Source organism: Mytilus californianus, unplaced genomic scaffold (genome assembly GCF_021869535.1).
Source record: "Mytilus californianus isolate M0D057914Y unplaced genomic scaffold, xbMytCali1.0.p SCAF_3, whole genome shotgun sequence".
Lineage (NCBI taxonomy): Eukaryota > Metazoa > Mollusca > Bivalvia > Mytilida > Mytilidae > Mytilus > Mytilus californianus.
This window is the reverse complement of record NW_026262679.1, coordinates 101,360,705-101,382,392: the sequence shown is the minus strand read 5'-3', so window position 1 is coordinate 101,382,392 and position 21,688 is coordinate 101,360,705. Positions and strand designations below refer to the sequence as shown.

General features: G+C 29.1%; 3 long non-coding RNA genes across 47 annotated transcripts in view; 1 reads left to right on the top strand and 2 right to left on the bottom strand.

The window, feature by feature from the left end:
* LOC127735589 (uncharacterized) overlaps positions 1-21,688 on the top strand; it is a 181,258-nt gene that overhangs the window by 135,335 nt on the left and 24,235 nt on the right. The window lies entirely within an intron of this gene.
* Positions 1-21,688, bottom strand: part of LOC127735587 (uncharacterized) — a 40,918-nt gene that overhangs the window by 6,108 nt on the left and 13,122 nt on the right. For 10 of the 45 annotated variants that reach the window (XR_007998490.1, XR_007998482.1, XR_007998483.1 and 7 more), the window contains 9 exons: positions 10,791-10,938; positions 9,958-10,024; positions 9,036-9,400; positions 8,237-8,320; positions 7,609-7,709; positions 3,502-3,773; positions 2,734-2,817; positions 1,722-1,808; positions 822-1,194 (listed from right to left, as the gene is read on the bottom strand). This is a non-coding gene — a long non-coding RNA (uncharacterized LOC127735587). Of the gene's footprint in view, positions 1-821; positions 1,195-1,721; positions 1,809-2,733; positions 2,818-3,501; positions 3,774-7,608; positions 7,710-8,236; positions 8,321-9,035; positions 9,401-9,953; positions 10,025-10,790; positions 10,939-11,594; positions 11,802-12,501; positions 12,708-13,407; positions 13,613-14,311; positions 14,517-15,216; positions 15,422-16,106; positions 16,313-17,012; positions 17,219-17,918; positions 18,124-18,823; positions 19,029-20,633; positions 20,839-21,688 lie in introns of all 45 variants that reach the window. The other 35 variants (XR_007998454.1, XR_007998455.1, XR_007998475.1 and 32 more) reach the window with 34 other exon arrangements.
* LOC127735595 (uncharacterized) lies at positions 3,786-7,602 on the bottom strand. The gene is made up of 3 exons (XR_007998509.1): positions 7,338-7,602; positions 6,574-6,657; positions 3,786-3,873 (listed from the first exon to the last, which is right to left on the bottom strand). It is a non-coding gene; the product is annotated as an uncharacterized LOC127735595 (long non-coding RNA).

The following is a 21,688-nucleotide window of genomic DNA, read 5'->3' as shown; positions in this document are numbered from 1 at the left end:
AATTTTGCACACTGTTGAAGCATGTTTTGTTTGAATACTTTATACAAATATATATCTACCTGTTTATGTACATATGTTTATAATGGATTCAGTTTCTTCATGTTCCTGACAACCTTTCAAGCCAAAAGGATTCATATTTTCATCTGCATATTAAAAAAAAACATCAGCCAAATAAAAATGTATGTGTGATTCCAGTTACATATTCACGAAAAAAGACAGGGTTAGTATATCTGCATTTTTTTTATTTGGATTGTCAAAATGCGGAAAAAATATCGTTCTTTCACTGAGTCTGATTCTGGTATTATACACGCCCCTACCACAAGTTTGCCATTTTTTATATGTTTAGTTGTAAAATAAACAGACATGTTACATTTTTAGTTAATTTTGTTGCATTCTGTTATGAATTTGTTGCATTTTTAGCATTAGTAGATACTTTCATGGGAAATTCATATGACAGAAGCTTGTGAATTCAATTGTTGAAATTCACATTCAATTAAATGGGATCGTTCAAAATCTATTTTACAGAATTCAAAAAAAAGTTCTAGGGTACATTTGTAGGTCTGGTAACTGGAACCACACATATATTTTTATTTTGCCACTCTAACGGTAATTATGGCAATTGGTCATATTTTAATCGAGGTAGGTTTTGAAAATTAGTGTCAAAATGTAGGCAATCATATAGTTCATTTTTTATGCCAGCACCAAAGCTGAGGTGGCATGAAGTGTTGTCCATCTGTATGTACGTCCCAAAAGTGGTTATCGTTTTTAACTTTAAGTTGCCTCGACAAAATGTTTTGAAACTTATATAAAATGCTAATTACCACAAAACACTGTTCAGCTTTGAATTTAAACTGCATCAATTTACTGTTTGTCCCTTTATAATGTTAATATATGCAAGCAGGGTCATCATCTGTGTCACATTCTCCATTTATTTTGAACAATTGCTTTTAGAATCAGAACTAGGTACTGATGCCCCAACGTTCCATTAGTTGATTTGTTTGTTGATGCATTTTTTGTCTTCATTTGGTTGTATTTTTCAAGCATTCTAAATCCAACAATCATCTTGACTCTCTCATACTGTTCAGTAAAAGACCTCATTCCGGGATTTTCCGTTGCAAGTCTTCTGTATTTTGTAAGACTTAACTTCTTCACCAGTTCCTAGAATTGTATCAACCAGTGTTGTTGTTATTTTGTCTGGAAAAAACGATTTATTGATTTATAACATTAAAGAAGACTAATGATCAGACTCAATGATTTGTAGATCAAACAGAGAGGTTTTTTTTATATTTTATTGTTTAATGTTGATTATCTGCATAGGGAATCAATTATATTAGGGTATTTTATGACCAAAAGGCTAGTTTAGCTAGTGCATTCTCAGAAAGTAGCCTGGAAACTCCAGATCAATTTAACAAACAAATTTTTTGGAGCAATGCTTCATTTAAACCCAATTTACATTCAGCTGTGCATATATTTGTATACATGTACTTTAATACAGGGCACGCATAGGCACTCAACTAGGATGTAATTGGGCTTGCATGCACTTTCTTGCAAAAATCATACATACTAGTTAACATTTAGAATTAGTAAAATTTAGTGCTTTCAGATTGTGGTTAAAAGTACCCCCATCTTTCCTTAAAATACATAATACATTTATGGAACAGTAATTTTGCACACTGTTGAAGCATGTTTTGTTTAAATACTATATACAGATATATATCTACCTGTTTGTGTACATATGTTCATAATGGATTCAGTTTCTTCATGTTCCTGACAATGATCTTTCAAGCCAAAAGGATCCAAATCTTCATCTGCATAAAAAAAAAAACTTGTGCCAAATAAAATTATATGCGTGGTTCCAGTTACATTCTCAAAAAAAGATACGGTCCGTATGTTGGCATTGTTTTTTGGGATTATCAAAATCCAGAAAAAAAATCATGTGTTCACGGAGTCTGTTCTGGTATTGTACACGCCCCTACAGTTTAAAAATAATCAGACATGTTACGTTTTTTAGTTAATTTTGTTGCATTCTGTTAAGAATTTGTTGCATTTTAAGCCTTAGTTGATAATTTTATTGGAAATTCATATGACAGAAGTCTGTGAATTTAATTATTGAAATTCACATTCCATAAAATGGGATCGTTCAAAATTTATTTTACAAAATTAAAAAAAGGTTCTAGGGTGGGTCTGGTAACTGGAACCACACATATATATTTTTTTATTTTGCCTCGTTATTCTAACAGCAATCATGGCAATTGGTCATATTTTAATCGAGGTAGGTTTTGAAAATTAGAATCAAAATGAAGGCAATAGTATGTGATTTAAAAAGAATTTTTGTTTCTGATTGTTGTTAACATATAGTTCATTTTTTATGCCAGCACCGAAGCTGAGGGGGCATTAAGTGTTGTCCATCTGTATGTACATCCCAAAAGTGGTTACCATTTTTAACTTTGCCTCAACCAAATGTTTTAAAACTGATACACAATGCTAATTACCACAAAACACTGTTCAGCTTTGAATTTAAATGGCATCAATTTTACTGTTTGCATGTACTTTCTTGCAATCTCTTGAAAAATCATACATAAACATTTAGAATTAGTAGAAATTAGTGCTTTCAGACTGTGGTTAAAAGTACCCCCATCTTTCCTTTAAATACATAACACATAATTGGAACAGTAATTTTGCACACTGTTGAAGCATGTTTTGTTGGAATACTATATACAAATATATATTTACCTGTTTATGTACATATGTTTATAATGGATTCAGTTTCTTCATGTTCCTGACAATCTTTCAAGCCAAAAGGATTCATATTTCCATCTGCATATCAAAAAAAAACATCAGCCAAATAAAAATGTATGTGTGGTTCCAGTTACATTCTCCAAAAAAGACAGGGTCAGAAGATCTGCATTTTTTTTTTTTTGGATTGTCAAAATCCGGAAAAAATATCGTTCTTTCACTGAGTCTGATTCTGGTATTATACACACCCCTACCACAAGTTTGCCATTTTTTATATGTTTAGTTGTAAAATTAACAGACATGTTACATTTTTAGTTAATTTTGTTGCATTCTGTTATGAATTTGTTGCATTTTTAGCATTAGTAGATACTTTCATGGGAAATTCATATGACAGAAGCTTGTGAATTCAATTGTTGAAATTCACATTCAATTAAATGGGATCGTTCAAAATCTATTTTACAGAATTCAAAAAAAAGTTCTAGGGTACATTTGTAGGTCTGGTAACTGGAACCACACATATATTTTTATTTTGCCTTAACTCTAACGGTAATCATGGCAATTGGTCATATTTTTATTGAGGTAGGTTTTGAAAATTAGTGTCAAAATGCAGGCAATCATATAGTTCATTTTTTATGCCAGCACCGAAGCTGAGGGGGCATGAAGTGTTGTCCATCTATATGTATGTACATCCCAAAAGTGGTTATCGTTTTTAATTTTAAGTTGCCTCGACAAAATGTTTTGAAACTTATATAAAATGCTAATTACCACAAAACACTGTTCCGCTTTGAATTTAAACTGCATCAATTAACTGTTTGTCCCTTGATAATGTTAATATATGCAAGCAGGGTCATCATCTGTGTCACATTCTCCATTTATTTTGAACAATTGCTTTTAGAGTCAGAACTAGGTACTGATGCCCCAACGTTCCATTAGTTGATTTGTTTGTTGATGCATTTTTTGTCTTCATTTGGTTGTATTTTTCAAGCATTTTAAATCCAACAATCATCTTGACTCTCTCATACTGTTCAGTAAAAGACCTCATTCGGGATTTTCCGTTGCAAGTCTTCTGTATTTTGTAAGACTTAACTTCTTCACCAGTTCCTAGAATTGTATCAACCAGTGTTGTTGTTATTTTGTCTGGAAAAAACGATTTATTGATTTATAACATTAAAGAAGACTATTGATCAGACTCAATGATTTGTAGATCAAACAGAGAGGTTTTTTTTATATTTTATTGTTTAATGTTGATTATCTGCATAGGGAATCAATTATATTAGGGTATTTTATGACCAAAAGGCTAGTTTAGCTAGTGCATTCTCAGAAAGTAGCCTGGAAACTCCAGACCAATTTAACAAACAAATTTTTTGGAGCAATGCTTCATTTAAACCCAATTTACATTCAGCTGTGCATATATTTGTATACATGTACTTTAATACAGGACACGCATAGGCACTCAACTAGGATGTAATTGGGCTTGCATGCACTTTCTTGCAAAAATCATACATACTAGTTAACATTTAGAATTAGTAAAATTTAGTGCTTTCAGATTGTGGTTAAAAGTACCCCCATCTTTCCTTAAAATACATATGGCAGATTCCATATAAGAAATTGAAATGTCTGTCAAAATGAATAAATAAATAAAAATAATAATTACTGTTATTTCAAAGATAATCTGTGAATGTTTTGAGGAATAATGATGTTAGAAGAAATTATAAAAATAATTTTTGGATATGATTGTTTCCGTTTAAAGTAGAAATGATTAAAACAAGTTGAAAAAATGCAAAAATTTTGACAGAATTAACTCCCATTGTTTTACACAATGTTTATGTATTGCAATGCTTTATGTTGACACTTGTATACTGGTATTTACTAGTGTAGTCTGGTTATTCAAACATCCCTGTTCCCAAATTTGTTACTTTTTTTAGTCAAAAACATCTGTGATATATGTTTTTTTTCACTTTCAAATATCTTGCTTTATAGCTCAGTGTCTGTCAATAAATCTTATGTCAGGAACATCGCTGTAAAAACTTTCAAAATCATTGTAGGTTCCAATATATGCCAGTTAAAACTGTAAGTCATGCTGTGCATAAGAAAAAACACATGTTGATTCTTTCATTTAACTTTATTCAAGCAATAGTTTTAACTAATATGTTTCCTACATAAGATCTGTCAAACTTGTTGTCTTATGTCTGAAACATTTGAATGTGCTAACAGTTAAAGTTCTTTGACCTGTAGTGAAATCTTGTTAGATATTAGGCTGCAGTATTTTCCAGGAGTTTTAAAAATGACTTTCAACTAGGATTTGATTTCCAATGTCAGTCAAAAAAAACAAATATATATTGTCTGTCAAAATATCTTATGTATGAAAAATCTTATGTCAGAATCAAGTCTGTCAAAATCTTATGTCAGAAACTCAATTTGTCTGTCAAATATTATGTCAGAAATAATAAAATCTGTCAAATCTTATGTCAGAAATAATAAAGTCTGTCAAATCTTATGTCAGAAAAAATAAAGTCTGTCAAATCTTATGTCAGAAACAATAAAGTCTGTCAAATCTTATGTCAGAAACATAATATTTAAGGCTTCGTTTATTTAAAAAGGATGATGCTCATAATTTTTTTTTTGGTCAAATTGTCTTTATCTTTATAAGTAAAGCATGTATTCAAAAACAGAATTTCATTGCTTATGATTTTTGCCTAACGTGCTTATGGGAGTTGTTTCACTTTCTTATATGGAATCTGCCATAATACATTTATGGAACAGTAATTTTGCACACTGTTGAAGCATGTTTTGTTTAAATACTATATACAGATATATATCTACCTGTTTGTGTACATATGTTCATAATGGATTCAGTTTCTTCATGTTCCTGACAATGATCTTTCAAGCCAAAAGGATCCAAATCTTCATCTGCATAAAAAAAAAAAACTTGTGCCAAATAAAATTATATGCGTGGTTCCAGTTACATTCTCAAAAAAAGATACGGTCCGTATGTTGGCATTGTTTTTTGGGATTATCAAAATCCAGAAAAAAAATCATGTGTTCACGGAGTCTGTTCTGGTATTGTACACACCCCTACAGTTTAAAAATAATCAGACATGTTACGTTTTTTAGTTAATTTTGTTGCATTCTGTTAAGAATTTGTTGCATTTTAAGCCTTAGTTGATAATTTTATTGGAAATTCATATGACAGAAGTCTGTGAATTTAATTATTGAAATTCACATTCCATAAAATGGGATCGTTCAAAATTTGTTTTACAGAATTAAAAAAAAGGTTCTAGGGTGGGTCTGGTAACTGGAACCACACATATATATTTTTTTATTTTGCCTCGTTATTCTAACAGCAATCATGGCAATTGGTCATATTTTAATCGAGGTAGGTTTTGAAAATTAGAATCAAAATGAAGGCAATAGTATGTGATTTAAAAAGAATTTTTGTTTCTGATTGTTGTTAACATATAGTTCATTTTTTATGCCAGCACCGAAGCTGAGGGGGCATTAAGTGTTGTCCATCTGTATGTACATCCCAAAAGTGGTTACCATTTTTAACTTTGCCTCAACCAAATGTTTTAAAACTGATACACAATGCTAATTACCACAAAACACTGTTCAGCTTTGAATTTAAATGGCATCAATTTTACTGTTTGCATGTACTTTCTTGCAATCTCTTGAAAAATCATACATAAACATTTAGAATTAGTAGAAATTAGTGCTTTCAGACTGTGGTTAAAAGTACCCCCATCTTTCCTTTAAATACATAACACATAATTGGAACAGTAATTTTGCACACTGTTGAAGCATGTTTTGTTGGAATACTATATACAAATATATATTTACCTGTTTGTGTACATATGTTTATAATGGATTCAGTTTCTTCATGTTCCTGACAATCTTCCAAGCCAAAAGGATTCATATTTCCATCTGCATATCAAGAAAAAACATCAGCCAAATAAAAATGTATGTGTGGTTCCAGTTACATTCTCCAAAAAAGACAGGGTCAGTAGATCTGCATTTTTTTTTTTGGATTGTCAAAATCCGGAAAAAATATCGTTCTTTCACTGAGTCTGATTCTGGTATTATACACGCCCCAACCACAAGTTTGCCATTTTTTATATGTTTAGTTGTAAAATATGGACATGTTACATTTTTAGTTAATTTTGTTGCATTCTGTTATGAATTTGTTGCATTTTTAGCATTAGTAGATACTTTCATGGGAAATTCATATGACAGAAGCTTGTGAATTCAATTGTTGAAATTCACATTCAATTAAATGGGATCGTTCAAAATCTATTTTACAGAATTCAAAAAAAAGTTCTAGGGTACATTTGTAGGTCTGGTAACTGGAACCACACATATATTTTTATTTTACCTTAACTCTAACGGTAATCATGGCAATTGGTCATATTTTTATTGAGGTAGGTTTTGAAAATTAGTGTCAAAATGCAGGCAATCATATAGTTCATTTTTTATGCCAGCACCGAAGCTGAGGGGGCATGAAGTGTTGTCCATCTATATGTATGTACATCCCAAAAGTGGTTATCGTTTTTAATTTTAAGTTGCCTCGACAAAATGTTTTGAAACTTATATAAAATGCTAATTACCACAAAACACTGTTCCGCTTTGAATTTAAACTGCATCAATTAACTGTTTGTCCCTTTATAATGTTAATATATGCAAGCAGGGTCATCATCTGTGTCACATTCTCCATTTATTTTGAACAATTGCTTTTAGAGTCAGAACTAGGTACTGATGCCCCAACATTCCATTAGTTGATTTGTTTGTTGATGCATTTTTTGTCTTCATTTGGTTGTATTTTTCAAGCATTTTAAATCCAACAATCATCTTGACTCTCTCATACTGTTCAATAAAGACCTCATTCCGGGATTTTCCGTTGCAAGTCTTCTGTATTTTGTAAGACTTAACTTCTTCACCAGTTCCTAGAATTGTATCAACCAGTGTTGTTGTTATTTTGTCTGGAAAAAACGATTTATTGATTTATAACATTAAAGAAGACTAATGATCAGACTCAATGATTTGTAGATCAAACAGAGAGGTTTTTTTTATATTTTCTTGTTTAATGTTGATTATCTGCATAGGGAATCAATTATATTAGGGTATTTTATGACCAAAAGGCTAGTTTAGCTAGTGCATTCTCAGAAAGTAGCCTGGAAACTCCAGACCAATTTAACAAACAAATTTTTTGGAGCAATGCTTCATTTAAACCCAATTTACATTCAGCTGTGCATATATTTGTGTACATGTACTTTTATACAGGGCACGCATAGGCACTCAACTAGGATGCAATTGGGCTTGCATGCACTTTCTTGCAAAAATCATACATACTAGTTAACATTTAGAATTAGTAAAATTTAGTGCTTTCAGATTGTGGTTAAAAGTACCCCCATCTTTCCTTAAAATACATAATACATTAATGGAACAGTAATTTTGCACACTGTTGAAGCATGTTTTGTTTAAATACTATATACAGATATATATCTACCTGTTTGTGAACATATGTTCATAATGGATTCAGTTTCTTCATGTTCCTGACAATCTTTCAAGCCAAAAGGATCCAAATCTTCATCTGCATAATAAAAAAAAACTTAGGCCAAATAAAAATATATGCGAAATTCCAGTTACATTCTCAAGAAAAGATACGGTCTGTAGGTTGGCATTGTTTTTTGGGATTATCAAAATCCATAAAAAAAAAATGTGTTCACAGAGTCCGATTCTGGTATTGTACACGTCCCTACAGCAAGTTTTCCATTTTCTATATTTTTCGGTTTTAAAATACACAGACATGTTATGTTTTTTAGTTAATTTTGTTGCATTCTGTTAAGAATTTGTTGCATTTTAAGCCTTAGTGGATAATTTTATTGGAAATTCATATGACAGAAGTCTGTGAATTTAATTATTGAAATTCACATTCCATAAAATGGGATCGTTCAAAATTTATTTTACAGAATTAAAAAAAGTTCTAGGGTGGGTCTGGTAACTGGAACCACACATATATATTTTTTTATTTTGCCTTGTTATTCTAACAGCAATCGACATGGCAATTGGTCATATTTTAATCGAGGTAGGTTTTGAAAATTTGAATCAAAATGAAGGCAATAGTATGTGATTTAAAAAGAATTTTTGTTTCTGATTGTTGTTAACATATAATTCATTTTTTATGCCAGCACCGAAGCTGAGGGGGCATTAAGTGTTGTCTATCTGTTTGTACATCCCAAAAGTGGTTACCATTTTTAACTTTGCCTCAACCAAATGTTTTAAAACTGATACACAATGCTAATTACCACAAAACACTGTTCAGCTTTGAATTTAAATGGCATCAATTTTACTGTTTGTCCCTTTATAATGTTATATGCAAGCAGGGTCATCATTTGTGTCACATTCTGCATTTATTTTGAACAATTGTTTTTAGAATCAGAACTAGGTACTGATGCTCTGACATTCCAGTAGTTGATTTGTTTGTTGATGCAGTGCATTTTTTGTCTTCATTTGGTGGTATTTTCCAAGCAGTTTAAATCCAACAATCATCTTGGCTCTCTCATACTGTTCAGTAAAAGACCTGTTTCCTGGATTTTCCGTCGCAAGTCTTCACTTTTAATTTCTTCACTGGTTCCTAGAATTGAATCCACCAGTCGTGTTGTTATTTTGTCTGGAAAAAACGATTTATTTATTTATAACATTAAAGAAGACTAATGATAAGACTCAATGATTTGTAGATCAAATAGAGTTTTTGTTTTATATATTTTTATGTTTCATGTTGATTATCTGGATAAGGAATTATTGTCTCATGGACACATTCTCCATTTATTTATTCTATAGCAAATTAGAACTATCAAAAAATAACAAGGATTTTATAAGATTTTCAAACATGGCTTTTTAAACTATATTTTATAAAATTATGAAAAGATAAGTAGGGGTTAGTGGGCAAAATTGTAATGGCACTTCATGGATAAAACCAGAGGATTCTGAATATCTGACAAAAAGTTAAAAAAAAAAAAAAAAAAAGAGCAATCATTCATTAGTATTAGTGTGTTTATGACACTTGGACAAAGACCATAACCATATATCCCCTGTGGTGCAAAGTAGACAAAAAAAATTCTGACCAATCTCTTAAAACTTTCAAGCCTAATGCACATTATATTCCTATCAATTTTTATTTTAAAATGAAAATAAAATTTGTTTTCAACAGAGGAATTATATACCTACTAATTTATGAAAAGTATAAGACCACCCAGTTTTACTCCCCATCCATGAAAACAGTCGCTGTAATAACCTAAAAAGGAATTAAAATTGACACAAATTATATGTTTTACGAAAGTGTTAAATTGTCAGCTAAAAAAAAATTGTTTTCTGACTTAAGATTTAGCATAACATCAATACCAGTTTAATATCTAAAAAAGCTGGAAAAACAAATGTTTCAACATAAATTTTTTTCTCAATAATCTATGAGTTATCTCCCATTGAATGACACATTCTTGCTGTTTGTTGTACTAGCCTCCCCCTGAAGGTGAAATCTGTCTCAGAATTTACTTTTCAAATGATATATTATTTTATTCATGTTACTGGAAACCAAATATCAAACTGATAAAATAACTTTCTTGGTACTTTGAATGTGGAAAATAAATGTTTGTTGTCGTATTTTCATAAAATTCTATGAAGATTTGACAAAGTAATTGATAACTGTAATATTTTAACCTTAAAATTATCTTAGTTGAAAACTGTGAAAAAAAGTCCATATATTACATCGGTTGCAATGAAGGACTGTGATTTCCAAGTTAAATAAAAATTGATAATTTCCCTACTCTTGATTTTATATACAGCAATGAGTGTGGCCAAAGACATTGTGGATGATGCCTGCATCAAAACAAAATTGAAATATGTAGAAAAAAATATTTCTTGTATTTTATTCTTAGAAAAATAAAAAATGATATTATGTTCATTCTGTATAAAAAAAAGCACAAGTTCATAAATATAAACGTTTTATTCCCCTAGATGAGAATTCAGCATCGATTTTACAATTGTAAAAACTAAATACCTACATCATCATTATCTGGTAACTTCAGGTCTAGGACTGTATGTTCCTCTGGGCTCCATCCGTCTGTAATGTTCCACTGGGCTTCATCCGTCTGTAATATAAACACGTCCACGGGACAGCCTGGCACGATGTAAATTACCTGCTCCTGGAATCTGTTACAAAAACAAAATAAGTTCAAAAATATTAAACCAAATATAAAACTTTTGAAAAATTTGCTTCTTTAGTTTTTACTTTTATTTTTGGCAGCTATCATTGATCAATTGTACTTTTTGACTATATTTCATTAACTATTTTCATTTTAAATCTATATTTCAATCAGTAATGAAGACGGTTTAATGATATAATCATTATTTCCGAAATTAATGTGCGTGTCAAATTATCAGAAGTTGGTGGCTAACCAAAAAATCTGATGTATACATTTTGAACAGAAATGATTAAAATTCAACTGAATTTCAAACAATCTAAATCAAGTCATATTTTCCAAATTACTTTAAAAAAAAATCGACTAAATACGTAGATATCCAAATTGACAATCAGAAACTTTACTTTCGTACAGGTGAGACTATTAGAGAAAGGGTTTCCAAATTGTCAATGTTATGAGACTATTTGCTGAAATTAATGTGATGCATGTTTTAATTCAAATCCTAAATTGGAGTACAAGTATACTTTTTTCATTAGAGTATAAATTTGAAAAAAAAATTTGGACTAATTTGTAATAAATTTTCAAGCTGTTTTTCCAGGGAAAACTGATTTTATTACCTTACAACTATTAACAGTTTAAGTACAATTGTAACGACAAAATACCTACATCATCATCTTGGCATCTACAATTTCATCATCTCCATGTCTAGGACTGTTCTGTCTTCTTCTTCTCTCTTGGCTCCCGTCTATCTGTAATACATATTCAAATTATTTTAATATCTATCAGACAACTATTAATAAATAAAAAAAAAAATATACTTACTTTCCGATGCATATGTTACCTGTCCTGATGTAAATATCCTGGGGCTGGTATCTGAAACAAAAACAAAATAAGTTCAAAAATATTGAACCAAATATAAAACTTAAAAAATTTGCTACTTTAATTTTTTTTTCTTTCAAAATATCTATAAAGAAAAACTGGCATTAATGGCAGCCATCATCATTGGTCAATTGCTCTTTTTGACTGTATATCATTAACTTATTTTCATTTTAAATCTATATTTCAATCAGTAATGAAGACGGTTTAATGATATAATCATTATTTCCGAAATTAATGTGCGTGTCAAATTATCAGAAGTTGGTGGCTAACCAAAACAATCTGATGTATACATTTTGAACAGAAATGATTAAAATTCAACTGAATTTCAAACAATCTAAATCAAGTCATATTTTCCAAATTACTTTTAAAAAATCGACTAAATATGTAGATATCCAAATTGACAATCGGAAACTTTACTTTCGTACAGGTGTGACTATTAGAGAAAGGGTTTCCAAATTGTCAATGTTAAGAGACTATTTGCTGTTAAAATTAATTCAGAAATTAATGTGATGCATGTTTTAATTCAAATCCTAAATTGGAGTACAAGTATACTTTTTTCATTAGAGTAAAAATTTGAAAAGAAATTTTGGACTAATTTGTAATAAATTTTCAAGCTGTTTTTCCAGGGAAAACTGATTTTATTACCTTACAACTATTAACAGTTTAAGTACAATTGTAACGACAAAATACCTACATCATCATCTTGGCATCTACAATTTAATCATCTCCATGTCTAGGACTGTTCTGTCTTCTTCTTCTCTCTTGGCTCCCGTCTATCTGTAATACATATTCAAATTATTTTAATATCTATCAGACAACTATTAATAAATAAAAAAAAAATATACTTACTTTCCGATGCATATGTTACCTGTCCTGATGTAAATATCCTGGGGCTGGTATCTGAAACAAAAACAAAATAAGTTCAAAAATATTGAACCAAATATAAAACTTAAAAAATTTGCTACTTTAATTTTTTTTTCTTTCAAAATATCTATAAAGAAAAACTGGCATTAATGGCAGCCATCATCATTGATCAATTGCTCTTTTTGACTGTATATCATTAACTTATTTTCATTTTAAATCTATATTTCAATCAGTAATGAAGACGGTTTAATGATATAATCATTATTTCCGAAATTAATGTGCGTGTCAAATTATCAGAAGTTGGTGGCTAACCAAAACAATCTGATGTATACATTTTGAACAGAAATGATTAAAATTCAACTGAATTTCAAACAATCTAAATCAAGTCATATTTTCCAAATTACTTTTAAAAAATCGACTAAATATGTAGATATCCAAATTGACAATCGGAAACTTTACTTTCGTACAGGTGTGACTATTAGAGAAAGGGTTTCCAAATTGTCAATGTTAAGAGACTATTTGCTGTTAAAAATAATTCAGAAATTAATGTGATGCATGTTTTAATTCAAATCCTAAATTGGAGTACAAGTATACTTTTTTCATTAGAGTATAAATTTGAAAAGAAATTTTGGACTAATTTGTAATAAATTTTCAAGCTGTTTTTCCAGGGAAAACTGATTTTATTACCTTACAACTATTAACAGTTAAAGTACAATTGTAACGACAAAATACCTACATCATCATCTTGGCATCTACAATTTCATCATCTCCATGTCTAGGACTGTTCTGTCTTCTTCTTCTCCCTTGGCTCCCGTCTATCTGTAATACATATTCAAATTATTTTAATATCTATCAGACAACTATTAATAAATAAAAAAAAATATACTTACTTTCCGATGCATATGTTACCTGTCCTGATGTAAATATCCTGGGGCTGGTATCTGAAACAAAAACAAAATAAGTTCAAAAATATTGAACCAAATATAAAACTTAAAAAATTTGCTACTTTAATTTTTTTTCTTTCAAAATATCTATAAAGAAAAACTGGCATTAATGGCAGCCATCATCATTGGTCAATTGCTCTTTTTGACTGTATATCATTAACTTATTTTCATTTTAAATCTATATTTCAATCAGTAATGAAGACGGTTTAATGATATAATCATTATTTCCGAAATTAATGTGCGTGTCAAATTATCAGAAGTTGGTGGCTAACCAAAACAATCTGATGTATACATTTTGAACAGAAATGATTAAAATTCAACTGAATTTCAAACAATCTAAATCAAGTCATATTTTCCAAATTACTTTTAAAAAATCGACTAAATATGTAGATATCCAAATTGACAATCGGAAACTTTACTTTCGTACAGGTGTGACTATTAGAGAAAGGGTTTCCAAATTGTCAATGTTAAGAGACTATTTGCTGTTAAAATTAATTCAGAAATTAATGTGATGCATGTTTTAATTCAAATCCTAAATTGGAGTACAAGTATACTTTTTTCATTAGAGTATAAATTTGAAAAGAAATTTTGGACTAATTTGTAATAAATTTTCAAGCTGTTTTTCCAGGGAAAACTGATTTTATTACCTTACAACTATTAACAGGTCAAGTACAATTGTAACGACAAAATACCTACATCATCATCTTGGCATCTACAATTTAATCATCTCCATGTCTAGGACTGTTCTGTCTTCTTCTTCTCTCTTGGCTCCCGTCTATCTGTAATACATATTCAAATTATTTTAATATCTATCAGACAACTATTAATAAATAAAAAAAAATATACTTACTTTCCGATGCATATGTTACCTGTCCTGATGTAAATATCCTGGGGCTGGTATCTGAAACAAAAACAAAATAAGTTCAAAAATATTGAACCAAATATAAAACTTAAAAAATTTGCTACTTTAATTTTTTTTTCTTTCAAAATATCTATAAAGAAAAACTGGCATTAATGGCAGCCATCATCATTGGTCAATTGCTCTTTTTGACTGTATATCATTAACTTATTTTCATTTTAAATCTATATTTCAATCAGTAATGAAGACGGTTTAATGATATAATCATTATTTCAGAAATTAATGTGCGTGTCAAATTATCAGAAGTTGGTGGCTAACCAAAACAATCTGATGTATACATTTTGAACAGAAATGATTAAAATTCAACTGAATTTCAAACAATCTAAATCAAGTCATATTTTCCAAATTACTTTTAAAAAATCGACTAAATATGTAGATATCCAAATTGACAATCGGAAACTTTACTTTCGTACAGGTGTGACTATTAGAGAAAGGGTTTCCAAATTGTCAATGTTAAGAGACTATTTGCTGTTAAAAATAATTCAGAAATTAATGGGATGCATGTTTTAATTCAAATCCTAAATTGGAGTACAAGTATACTTTTTTCATTAGAGTATAAATTTGAAAAGAAATTTTGGACTAATTTGTAATAAATTTTCAAGCTGTTTTTCCAGGGAAAACTGATTTTATTACCTTACAACTATTAACAGTTTAAGTACAATTGTAACGACAAAATACCTACATCATCATCTTGGCATCTACAATTTCATCATCTCCATGTCTAGGACTGTTCTGTCTTCTTCTTCTCCCTTGGCTCCCATCTATCTGTAATACATATTCAAATTATTTTAATATCTATCAGACAACTATTAATAAATAAAAAAAAATATACTTACTTTCGGATGCATATGTTACCTGTCCTGATGTAAATATCCTGGGGCTGGTATCTGAAACAAAAACAAAATAAGTTCAAAAATATTGAACCAAATATAAAACTTAAAAAATTTGCTACTTTAATTTTTTTTTCTTTCAAAATATCTATAAAGAAAAACTGGCATTAATGGCAGCCATCATCATTGGTCAATTGCTCTTTTTGACTGTATATCATTAACTTATTTTCATTTTAAATCTATATTTCAATCAGTAATGAAGACGGTTTAATGATATAATCATTATTTCCGAAATTAATGTGCGTGTCAAATTATCAGAAGTTGGTGGCTAACCAAAACAATCTGATGTATACATTTTGAACAGAAATGATTAAAATTCAACTGAATTTCAAACAATCTGAATCAAGTCATATTTTCCAAATTACTTTTAAAAAATTGACTAAATATGTAGATATCCAAATTGACAATCGGAAACTTTACTTTCGTACAGGTGTGACTATTAGAGAAAGGGTTTCCAAATTGTCAATGTTATGAGACTATTTGCTGAAATTAATGTGATGCATGTTTTAATTCAAATCCTAAATTGGAGTACAAGTATACTTTTTTCATTAGAGTAAAAATTTGAAAAGAAATTTTGGACTGATTTGTAATAAATTTTCAAGCTGTTTTTCCAGGGAAAACTGATTTTATTACCTTACAACTATTAACAGTTTAAGTACAATTGTAACGACAAAATACCTACATCATCATCTTGGCATCTACAATTTAATCATCTCCATGTCTAGGACTGTTCTGTCTTCTTCTTCTCTCTTGGCTCCCGTCTATCTGTAATACATATTCAAATTATTTTAATATCTATCAGACAACTATTAATAAATAAAAAAAAAATATACTTACTTTCCGATGCATATGTTACCTGTCCTGATGTAAATATCCTGGGGCTGGTATCTGAAACAAAAACAAAATAAGTTCAAAAATATTGAACCAAATATAAAACTTAAAAAATTTGCTACTTTAATTTTTTTTTCTTTCAAAATATCTATAAAGAAAAACTGGCATTAATGGCAGCCATCATCATTGATCAATTGCTCTTTTTGACTGTATATCATTAACTTATTTTCATTTTAAATCTATATTTCAATCAGTAATGAAGACGGTTTAATGATATAATCATTATTTCCGAAATTAATGTGCGTGTCAAATTATCAGAAGTTGGTGGCTAACCAAAACAATCTGATGTATACATTTTGAACAGAAATGATTAAAATTCAACTGAATTTCAAACAATCTAAATCAAGTCATATTTTCCAAATTACTTTTAAAAAATCGACTAAATATGTAGATATCCAAATTGACAATCGGAAACTTTACTTTCGTACAGGTGTGACTATTAGAGAAAGGGTTTCCAAATTGTCAATGTTAAGAGACTATTTGCTGTTAAAATTAATTCAGAAATTAATGTGATGCATGTTTTAATTCAAATCCTAAATTGGAGTACAAGTATACTTTTTTCATTAGAGTAAAAATTTGAAAAGAAATTTTGGACTGATTTGTAATAAATTTTCAAGCTGTTTTTCCAGGGAAAACTGATTTTATTACCTTACAACTATTAACAGTTTAAGTACAATTGTAACGACAAAATACCTACATCATCATCTTGGCATCTACAATTTAATCATCTCCATGTCTAGGACTGTTCTGTCTTCTTCTTCTCTCTTGGCTCCCGTCTATCTGTAATACATATTCAAATTATTTTAATATCTATCAGACAACTATTAATAAATAAAAAAAAAATATACTTACTTTCCGATGCATATGTTACCTGTCCTGATGTAAATATCCTGGGGCTGGTATCTGAAACAAAAACAAAATAAGTTCAAAAATATTGAACCAAATATAAAACTTAAAAAATTTGCTACTTTAATTTTTTTTTCTTTCAAAATATCTATAAAGAAAAACTGGCATTAATGGCAGCCATCATCATTGATCAATTGCTCTTTTTGACTGTATATCATTAACTTATTTTCATTTTAAATCTATATTTCAATCAGTAATGAAGACGGTTTAATGATATAATCATTATTTCCGAAATTAATGTGCGTGTCAAATTATCAGAAGTTGGTGGCTAACCAAAACAATCTGATGTATACATTTTGAACAGAAATGATTAAAATTCAACTGAATTTCAAACAATCTAAATCAAGTCATATTTTCCAAATTACTTTTAAAAAATCGACTAAATATGTAGATATCCAAATTGACAATCGGAAACTTTACTTTCGTACAGGTGTGACTATTAGAGAAAGGGTTTCCAAATTGTCAATGTTAAGAGACTATTTGCTGTTAAAATTAATTCAGAAATTAATGTGATGCATGTTTTAATTCAAATCCTAAATTGGAGTACAAGTATACTTTTTTCATTAGAGTATAAATTTGAAAAGAAATTTTGGACTAATTTGTAATAAATTTTCAAGCTGTTTTTCCAGGGAAAACTGATTTTATTACCTTACAACTATTAACAGGTCAAGTACAATTGTAACGACAAAATACCTACATCATCATCTTGGCATCTACAATTTAATCATCTCCATGTCTAGGACTGTTCTGTCTTCTTCTTCTCTCTTGGCTCCCATCTATCTGTAATACATATTCAAATTATTTTAATATCTATCAGACAACTATTAATAAATAAAAAAAAATATACTTACTTTCCGATGCATATGTTACCTGTCCTGATGTAAATATCCTGGGGCTGGTATCTGAAACAAAAACAAAATAAGTTCAAAAATATTGAACCAAATATAAAACTTAAAAAATTTGCTACTTTAATTTTTTTTCCTTTCAAAATATCTATAAAGAAAAACTGGCATTAATGGCAGCCATCATCATTGGTCAATTGCTCTTTTTGACTGTATATCATTAACTTATTTTCATTTTAAATCTATATTTTAATCAGTAATGAAGACGGTTTAATGATATAATCATTATTTCCGAAATTAATGTGCGTGTCAAATTATCAGAAGTTGGTGGCTAACCAAAACAATCTGATGTATACATTTTGAACAGAAATGATTAAAATTCAACTGAATTTCAAACAATCTAAATCAAGTCATATTTTCCAAATTACTTTTAAAAAATCGACTAAATATGTAGACATCCAAATTGACAATCGGAAACTTTACTTTCGTACAGGTGTGACTATTAGAGAAAGGGTTTTCAAATTGTCAATGTTAAGAGACTATTTGCTGTTAAAATTAATTCAGAAATTAATGTGATGCATGTTTTAATTCAAATCCTAAATTGGAGTACAAGTATACTTTTTTCATTAGAGTATAAATTTGAAAAGAAATTTTGGACTAATTTGTAATAAATTTTCAAGCTGTTTTTCCAGGGAAAACTGATTTTATTACCTTACAACTATTAACAGTTTAAGTACAATTGTAACGACAAAATACCTACATCATCATCTTGGCATCTACAATTTAATCATCTCCATGTCTAGGACTGTTCTGTCTTCTTCTTCTCTCTTGGCTCCCATCTATCTGTAATACATATTCAAATTATTTTAATATCTATCAGACAACTATTAATAAATAAAAAAAAATATACTTACTTTCCGATGCATATGTTACCTGTCCTGATGTAAATATCCTGGGGCTGGTATCTGAAACAAAAACAAAATAATTTCAAAAATATTGAACCAAATATAAAACTTAAAAAATTTGCTACTTTAATTTTTTTTCCTTTCAAAATATCTATAAAGAAAAACTGGCATTAATGGCAGCCATCATCATTGGTCAATTGCTCTTTTTGACTGTATATCATTAACTTATTTTCATTTTAAATCTATATTTCAATCAGTAATGAAGACGGTTTAATGATATAATCATTATTTCCGAAATTAATGTGCATGTCAAATTATCAGAAGTTGGTGGCTCACCAAAACAATCTGATGTATACATTTTGAACAGAAATGATTAAAATTCAACTGAATTTCAAACAATCTAAATCAAGTCATATTTTCCAAATTACTTTTAAAAAATCGACTAAATATCTAGACATCCAAATTGACAATCGGAAACTTTACTTTCGTACAGGTGTGACTATTAGAGAAAGGGTTTTCAAATTGTCAATGTTAAGAGACTATTTGCTGTTAAAATTAATTCAGAAATTAATGTGATGCATGTTTTAATTCAAATCCTAAATTGGAGTACAAGTATACTTTTTTCATTAGAGTATAAATTTGAAAAGAAATTTTGGACTAATTTGTAATAAATTTTCAAGCTGTTTTTCCAGGGAAAACTGATTTTATTACCTTACAACTATTAACAGTTTAAGTACAATTGTAACGACAAAATACCTACATCATCAGCTTGGTATCTACAATTTAATCATCTCCATGTCTAGGACTGTTCTGTCTTCTTCTTCTCTCTTGGCTCCCGTCTATCTGTAATACATATTCAAATTATTTTAATATCTATCAGACAACTATTAATAAATAAAAAAAAATATACTTACTTTCCGATGCATATGTTACCTGTCCTGATGTAAATATCCTGGGGCTGGTATCTGAAACAAAAACAAAATAAGTTCAAAAATATTGAACCAAATATAAAACTTAAAAAATTTGCTACTTTAATTTTTTTTTCTTTCAAAATATCTATAAAGAAAAACTGGCATTAATGGCAGCCATCATCATTGGTCAATTGCTCTTTTTGACTGTATATCATTAACTTATTTTCATTTTAAATCTATATTTCAATCAGTAATGAAGACGGTTTAATGATATAATCATTATTTCCGAAATTAATGTGCATGTCAAATTATCAGAAGTTGGTGGCTCACCAAAACAATCTGATGTATACATTTTGAACAGAAATGATTAAAATTCAACTGAATTTCAAACAATCTAAATCAAGTCATATTTTCCAAATTACTTTTAAAAAATCTACTAAATATGTAGACATCCAAATTGACAATCGGAAACTTTACTTTCGTACAGGTGTGACTATTAGAGAAAGGGTTTTCAAATTGTCAATGTTAAGAGACTATTTGCTGTTAAAATTAATTCAGAAATTAATGTGATGCATGTTTTAATTCAAATCCTAAATTGGAGTACAAGTATACTTTTTTCATTAGAGTATAAATTTGAAAAGAAATTTTGGACTAATTTGTAATAAATTTTCAAGCTGTTTTTCCAGGGAAAACTGATTTTATTACCTTACAACTATTAACAGTTTAAGTACAATTGTAACGACAAAATACCTACATCATCATCTTGGCATCTACAATTTAATCATCTCCATGTCTAGGACTGTTCTGTCTTCTTCTTCTCTCTTGGCTCCCGTCTATCTGTAATACATATTCAAATTATTTTAATATCTATCAGACAACTATTAATAAATAAAAAAAAATATACTTACTTTCCGATGCATATGTTACCTGTCCTGATGTAAATATCCTGGGGCTGGTATCTGAAACAAAAACAAAATAAGTTCAAAAATATTGAACCAAATATAAAACTTAAAAAATTTGCTACTTTAATTTTTTTTTCTTTCAAAATATCTATTAAGAAAAACTGGCATTAATGGCAGCCATCATCATTGGTCAATTGCTCTTTTTGACTGTATATCATTAACTTATTTTCATTTTAAATCTATATTTCAATCAGTAATGAAGACGGTTTAATGATATAATCATTATTTCCGAAATTAATGTGCATGTCAAATTATCAGAAGTTGGTGGCTCACCAAAACAATCTGATGTATACATTTTGAACAGAAATGATTAAAATTCAACTGAATTTCAAACAATCTAAATCAAGTCATATTTTCCAAATTACTTTTAAAAAATCGACTAAATATGTAGATATCCAAATTGACAATCGGAAACTTTACTTTCGTACAGGTGTGACTATTAGAGAAAGGGTTTCCAAATTGTCAATGTTAAGAGACTATTTGCTGTTAAAATTAATTCAGAAATTAATGTGATGCATGTTTTAATTCAAATCCTAAATTGGAGTACAAGTATACTTTTTTCATTAGAGTATAAATTTGAAAAGAAATTTTGGACTAATTTGTAATAAATTTTCAAGCTGTTTTTCCAGGGAAAAACTGATTTTATTACCTTACAACTATAAACAGTTTAAGTACAATTGTAACGACAAAATACCTACATCATCAGCTTGGTATCTACAATTTAATCATCTCCATGTCTAGGACTGTTCTGTCTTCTTCTTCTCTCTTGGCTCCCGTCTATCTGTAATACATATTCAAATTATTTTAATATCTATCAGACAACTATTAATAAATAAAAAAAAATATA